Source organism: Alexandromys fortis, unplaced genomic scaffold (assembly GCF_014885135.2).
Source record: "Alexandromys fortis isolate MF-2015 unplaced genomic scaffold, M_Fortis_MF-2015_v1.1 scaffold_1856, whole genome shotgun sequence".
Taxonomy (NCBI): Eukaryota; Metazoa; Chordata; class Mammalia; order Rodentia; family Cricetidae; genus Alexandromys; species Alexandromys fortis.
The window spans coordinates 1-6,964 of NW_026069720.1; the positions used below are offsets into that span (position 1 = coordinate 1).

A 6,964-nucleotide genomic window follows, 5' to 3' on the forward strand; every position below is an offset into this window, starting at 1 on the left:
AACTGGCCTCCCATTGGAGTCAAAGCATAGTGCAACAAGTTGATGCAGAACCAAGCCCCTCCCCCTGCATCAAGGCTGTGCAAGGCAAACCAGCACGGGAAATAGGTTCCCAAAAATCCTGCTGGGGTTCTTTAAGATAAAACACAAACTGAGCCCTGCCTCTGGAGATTTTGGTTCACCTGTGGGAAAGAAGCAGGAAACAGGGACTTTAAGACTCTTTTCTAATAGATTGGCGGTTAGGAAATGGGAAACTGACCTCTGCCTCTGGAATGCTGGGATTGCAGGAACTGCATCCAGCTAAACAAGGATGCTGTCAACAGTCAAGTTTCTTTTTGGCACGGGGGGAGGGGGAGGGTCAATTCTGGGGGCGACTGAAGCGGCCGTAAGCCCCCTTTAGTGAATGAGAAAATGAATGAATGGGTTCAGCAGACTTGTCAGGACCACAAAAGCACAAAGCACCAACTTCCAACCACAGTGTGCCTATGTGCGATGCGAGGAGAACAGCCAGCTGGGAAGAAGACAGCTTGTGCTCTTGACACATTCAGCTTTGGAATAATCAGTTATTAGAGATTAAACACACTTTTAAAATGCAGTATTCTTACCACTGCCTTTGCGGAAAACACTTGGGCTGTTATTTCCGGATAACTAGGTGCCAACTTATTTTATTATGGTGCCATTTGTTTTCAACCGCCAGTTTTTGTTTGTTCTTTTTTGGGGGGGCCGAGGGTCTTAATTGATCCAATCTATTTTTCAGGCGAGCCTGCCGTACAGATGATCACTGCCAAACATTTTTTACCAACTCCATCAGCAACTGGGAGCCAACCCCCTTCTCCACCTGGCTGGGAAGCTGCCTGGGCCGGCTCCTGTCTGGGTGCCGGAGCCCCGCCCCTATACTCTTTGGGCGCTTGGGGGTGGGAGGGGGCCGCCACGTGGAGCGTGGGCGCGATTCTCAGAAGCGCCTGCGCCGTCGCCGCGGCGTAGCTCGGGTCGGACCCGTCGCCTAACGTCAACGGCGCTGGCGCCGCGGCCGGGGTTCACTGTAACGCGGCTGACGCAACGCCGGAGAGCGGGGACGTAGACGGAAGAAAAGGCGGAGGCCAGGGCACCCGGCGCGGAGAGTGGGCCGGGACTGGGGTCGGCTGCTAGCAGGTAGGCGAGCGGGTGACACTGGGCCAGGGTGCACTCGGGGCGTGGAGGAGACGCGTGGCGCATCCACGGGGGAGGGGATGGGAGCGGGTCGCGGGTGGTGGCGGCTTGGGGGCACCCAGGTGCTCTGAGATGCTGGTGCACGGCTCCCAGTGCGGGGCATAGGAGGCCCCGGGTATCTGGCGATCTTTTGGGTACGCGACCAGGTGGAGGCCTGAAGACCCTGCAGCCCCTTCTCACCCAGATCCCTAACCCACTTCCAGTGCCCCAGCGCTGCGAGTAGTGATACGCCTGGTATGTTATGAGCCGCCGGCACACCCCCACGGCCTGGGTCTGCAGTTGTCTGTGCTCACGCCCTGACATATGGGTGTGCATGGTTGATACTCCCTGCAGCCAGGGTTACCCCAAGAGCCCCTGCGTGCGGTAAATTATCTCATGGCACAAACAGGGTGCCCTCAGAATTTTCACTCATCACTCCTCACCCCAGCTTTATTCCCCCACCCTCTGAAGCAGGGGCATTTATCTTTGGGCTTTTGTCTTTTTGTTAAGTACTGAACCATGAACTCAGCATGTGTTTTTTTCTGGGTGGTTTGTTGAGACTGAAGTTCACTTCTCTAAGTGAGATAAGAGCTTTCAGTGTAGTTGTGGATAGGTACTTGAGAGATGTTCTGAGTTAAAATGTAAAAACGTCTCGGTCACACTTTGGGCCTTTATATCTCTTGTCTGGTTTTTGCTGGCACAGTAAACTGCCAGGTTGAACCAGTCCATTGCACTGAAAGAACAGGCTACCTGCAGGGGACAGAGACGAGACAAGGTACAAGGGAAGACCCGATGACTTAATGGATCTCAGACATTCAGAGCTTTCTGTACTTAGACAAGACGGGGGAAACAATCTAGAAACATGTATGTGATTAGATCAGGTTCTGTTCTGAGCCAGGGTGCTATGGAGCTCAGGCTGGCCTCGAACTGGCTGCGGCTGCGTGCCGAGAATGACCTTGACTTTCTGATCTTTTTGCCTCTCCTTACCCCCAACTGCTGGGATTACAGGAGTATGGTACCATGCTCAGCTGCCCACCAGTGGCTCTTTTGACCTTTTTGTGTCGCTGAAGGGAATAAAAAGTGGGAAGCTGAAGACGTGTCTGTGCCTTTTAAAAGGCAGAGGAGGGAGACAGACGTGAGCCTTACCCGTGTACCCAGGCGCTTTCCATGCATTGCCTGGTCTAATTCCCATAGTGATCTCATGCTGTCCTAACCGTTATTATCCCTCATTTACAGACGAGGAAATTGAGGCTTACAAAGTTCCAAGTAAACCTCCAAAAGTCATACCCCTGGCCAGGATAGAGCTAACACCCAAGTCTGCACAGCTCTAAAGCCGTGTTCCCCATCCTGTGTTCCCTGCACCAAAGGGAAGTTGATAACTCATTGGTGGAGAGCAACAGTGCCTGAACCGGCTCACCTAGAGGATTCTGTTCAGCTTTGACTGCTAGAACTGCAGAGGACGGTGCAAAGGGGCTGCCACCAGGAGTATGTCACTATTAGCCGTCCCTCACCGCGTGCACTCATCAGCCTGCCGCCATCTCCTCTTCACGTCTGCGCTTCCGTGCAGAATAACTGTAGAACGGTGCATTGCTGTGGATTCGGGGGCCTGAGGAAATGGTTGAGTGGGGAAAGTGCTTGCCGTGCCAGCGTGAGGACCTGAGTTCGGATCCCGAGCACCCGTGTAAACTCTGGGTGTGGTGATACACCAGAGCTAGGGGAAGGAGACAAGCAGGGGTTCACTGGCTCACCAGCCCGACCAAAACAGCAAGCTCTGGGTTCATTCAGAGATTTGATCTCAAAAACAAACAAAAAACAGGTGGACCGAGATAGAACAAGACACTTGAATTGACCTCCATGTTTGCAGGTACCCTAACCACCACCACACACATATACACACATAGGATTTGGAATATATCCCCCAGTCTATGAAGCACAACTTAAAGGAAATGCAGTTATTTTTCTTATCTTGTGAAACCCCAGTGGCCTTATAGCATAAGAGCTCAGTAACAATTGACTTGTCGATGTGCTTACAAGAATGAGTGAGTCCTCTACTGGGTTTTTGTGTGTCTATGTGTGGGACATTCGTTGTCTAAAACCTTAGGTTTGACCCAGGATAAGAAAATTTTTTCATGGCCACTACATCCTCACTGTTGAGATCACACACTTACATTCATAATAATAAGTGCAATAATAAGATGCTAGCCATTTACAAACATTACACCCCTGACCTCCAGAGTTTACCTTAGATTCCTGCCGCAACCAGGACCCCTCCCCTGCACCCTGCCCCCCACCTTTCCTCTTGTGCTGGCAAGAACCAAGCTGACATTTCAGTTCTGCGAGTCTCCACATTCGGTTGGGAGACAGTGGCGGGCTGCTGTTGAGGATGGATTTGTTAATCATTAGAGAACCCTTACCAGGAAAGGAAATATAACGAAGATTTAATACTGACATTCAAACATTATATCTTAAAAATATTTTATCATTCAAAATATTCATTGTATCTAATTACTGTTTGGTATATAAAAAGTAAAGCAGTTCTTTAAAAAAACGGGGGGAGGGAGGGAAGGAAGCTCTTTGTTCTTTTTTCTATTCCTGTAACACTGAGGAGGTGGTCGTTTCTCTAATATAACAAAGTTTAAATCACGTGAGTCACAGTTTTACGCTAAGAGAAGGAGAAACAGAGGAGAATGTAATGTGTTGTCTAGCATTTTTCCTGACTCCCCTCCCCCTTTAAAAAATTCTTCCCGCAGGTGTTTGGATCTGTGACCTCGTCTTGCCATGCTGAGATACTTACACCGCTCTGGGTTCCAGCCCTTCAGCCAGCGTCTGCTGCCTTGGGTCCAGTCTGTAGCTGTGCCCAGATTGCGTATGTACCGCTGATGAGTATGTGGGGAGTGAGGTGGTCAGAATGGATTGCAGGCCAGCAGAAGTATACAGGACGCTGCCTGCTGCTGGATGCTCCCAATATTTGTTTTTGTCAATAATGTGGGTTTTGGAGGTTTTTTGGTAGTCTTTCCTCTTGACTCTTTTTTTTTTTTTTTTTTTTTAATCAGTACACTTACAATACTGAGCCCTTATATCCTTTACCCAATTTCAAGCAGTATTTCTAGCAGGATGCTAGGATTAATACAGTGAAGATAAACCATCGGACCTTTGTGTCCATTTCTTTGTTATGACTGCCACCTCTCCCTTAGCCCTAACCCTTGCCCACCACTAATCTCTTCTATGACTTATTTTTTTTTTTCATTTGTAGAATACTATAGAAATGAAATCATCTGAAGTGCGGCTTGAATTTTCTGGGTTGCTTTACTCTGTTTTTTTGGCAGGAGTGTGTGTGTGTGTGTGTGTTTTTTTGTTTGTTTGTTGTTTTGTTTTGGGTTCTGTTGTTGTTTTTCCATTATTTCAACATGGTTCTCCAGAGCCTGATCTGAGTAGTAGCTAATGGTGAAGGCAACCATCTTAAAATGGTAGCGAGAATGACCACTCTCACTAAGGATATCTGGGCTTTGCCCTCTCAAGGATGCAGAGAGGCTATGCATAACGCCACATTGAACACGCATGTACAGGTTTTATATGAACATAGTTTTCATGTCTCAGAGATGAATGCTCAAGCATGCAGTCCTGACTTGTAGGTGCCCATCCTTGGTGAGGTACGAGGTGCAGGCATGTCCCTGCAGTTTATTGACGTGTCCATTGACTCTTCAACAGGGTCTTTCACAGAGGAAAGCTTTGTATTTCGATGTGGTTCCACTTACTGGGATTTTTCTATGAATTTTACTTTAGAGACACGTCCCAAAACTCTCAGTAGATAGCCCTAGATTCTAAACTTTTCTCCTGTGTTTTTTCTCCCCCTAAATTTTAAAGTTTTACATTTAAGTTCATAAGCTAGTTTGAGTTCATTTTTGCACAGGGTATGAGAGTCTGTCAAAGTTCCTTTTTTTGCATATGGGTGGATACCAGGTACTCTGGCATCATTTATTGAAAGACTGGTATCTTTAGCTAGCTATCACCTCAAGTTATATCAAATCTAAATCTTTCCAGCTTCTTTGGAAGATGGCTTGCTTCCCACTGTCAGAGAATCCCTGTTCTTTCGTATACAGAAGAGTGTTAAGTGTGGAAAATAGGATATGGAACCAGCTCCCTGAGTTTGAAAGCTAGCTCTGCTGCTCACAAATGAAATAATTACAGTGGTTGTGTCTGTCTGCTTGCACACTGGCTCAGGGATTGCTGTGGTCAGGGCTTCCTGCTGGGACGCTAGCTCATCTGTGTTCCGGGTGGTCTCCCACCATCCAGTAGATGGCCGCACTTGTTGATGGAAGAAGCTGCAAAGTACTGTGGTCATTTTTTTTTTTCAATCTGGTAAATTACTGCTTTTCCTGGCCTAGGTTTCTCTGTTTATAAAATAGGGTTAATAACTAAAGGAGAATTTATCAGCCCTAACTCATAAAAAACGATAAAACCATGGTCATGATAACTGTCAGTCTGTTTCCCGTTGCTGTGGCGGTGCCGGAGGAAATCTCTACAGGGTCATCACGTGGTGCGTGTGACTAGTGCGCTCAGTTCCACTGTATATTAAATAGTGACTTACTTACTGACAGGAAGGATCTCACTGGGTAGCCCAGGCTGGACTCAAACTTTCCGAGTAGTTCAGGCTGGTTTCAGATTTGCTCTGTAGCCCAGGCTGATCGTGAGCTCATCATCCCCCTTCCTCAATCCTCTGAGGACTATTGCAGGTGTGTATCACCTGGCCCAGTTTTTGGTGTCTTTATATTTGATATTATTTATTCACACTTATAAAAAGAGGCTCTTCTGACTTTTGACATTTTCTTTGGGTGCTAGAGCCCTGGGTTAACTGGACATGGAGAGCAAAGAACAGACAAGAAATCAGAAAGGCAGCGTGACGAGGTGTGTGCCTTGCCACTGCTGTGGTAAACATCAGGACCAAAAGCACCTTTCAGGATAAAAGCGTTACTTTGGCTTATGTTTCCGGAATCTCCAGTCCATAATGGCAGGGAAGGCTTGTCTTGTTGGCAGCAGCAGGAGACGGGCTGATTACATTTTATCCACGCACAGGACACAGAGAAGGAGGACAGGAAGTGGCATGAGGTTCTAAGCCCTCAAAGTTCACCTCCAGTGATGTACTTCCAGCAGAGCTGCCCCTCTGAAAGGCTCCATAGCCTCCCCCAAACCACCTGGAGCCCAACTATTCAAATACGGTAGCCTATGGGGAACATTTTTCATTCAAACCACCTCACAGGGTTTTCAGAGAAAAACAGAAGAAAGCGAAAGGCCAGAGAGAGAGACGATATCAAGATCCTTCTTGAAGCCTGCTGCGGTCTCATTAATCACTGAACTTCTCGGACTCAGAGGAGGGTGCAAAGTTGTGACAAAGGGCATTGTATCCTTTGGTGTATAACCCATGGCACGCTTTGAACATGACCGGCCCTCTCACACACCCACCCTACCACACGAGCGTGCACATATAACTTCCTCTAGAGACACAGATTTTCTTTGGTGCCCAGGAGGTAAAGATTTCTTAGAAATTGAGGAAGAACTACCCGGATGCTTTTGGTTTTCCTATTAATCAAAATCTTTTTAGTCCATGTGTTGGCCTGCTTTTTGTCACTGTGGCAGAATACTTGGGAAAAATCAGCTTGTAATGAGGAAAGAATTATTTGAGTTCATGGTTTCCGAGGTTCCGGTGCATGATCGCTGCAGTGCATGGTCACCACAATGCATGGTCCCTGCAGTGCATGGTCACCACAATGCATGGTCCCTG

General features: G+C 47.7%; 1 long non-coding RNA gene across 1 annotated transcript; it reads left to right on the plus strand.

Annotated features, from left to right (window-relative positions):
* Positions 1 to 921: 921 nt before the first annotated feature.
* Positions 922 to 6,879, plus strand: LOC126496210 (uncharacterized). Its single transcript, XR_007590304.1, has 3 exons — positions 922 to 1,149; positions 3,936 to 4,051; positions 6,443 to 6,879. It is a non-coding gene; the product is annotated as an uncharacterized lncRNA (long non-coding RNA).
* The last annotated feature ends 85 nt before the right edge of the window (positions 6,880 to 6,964 follow it).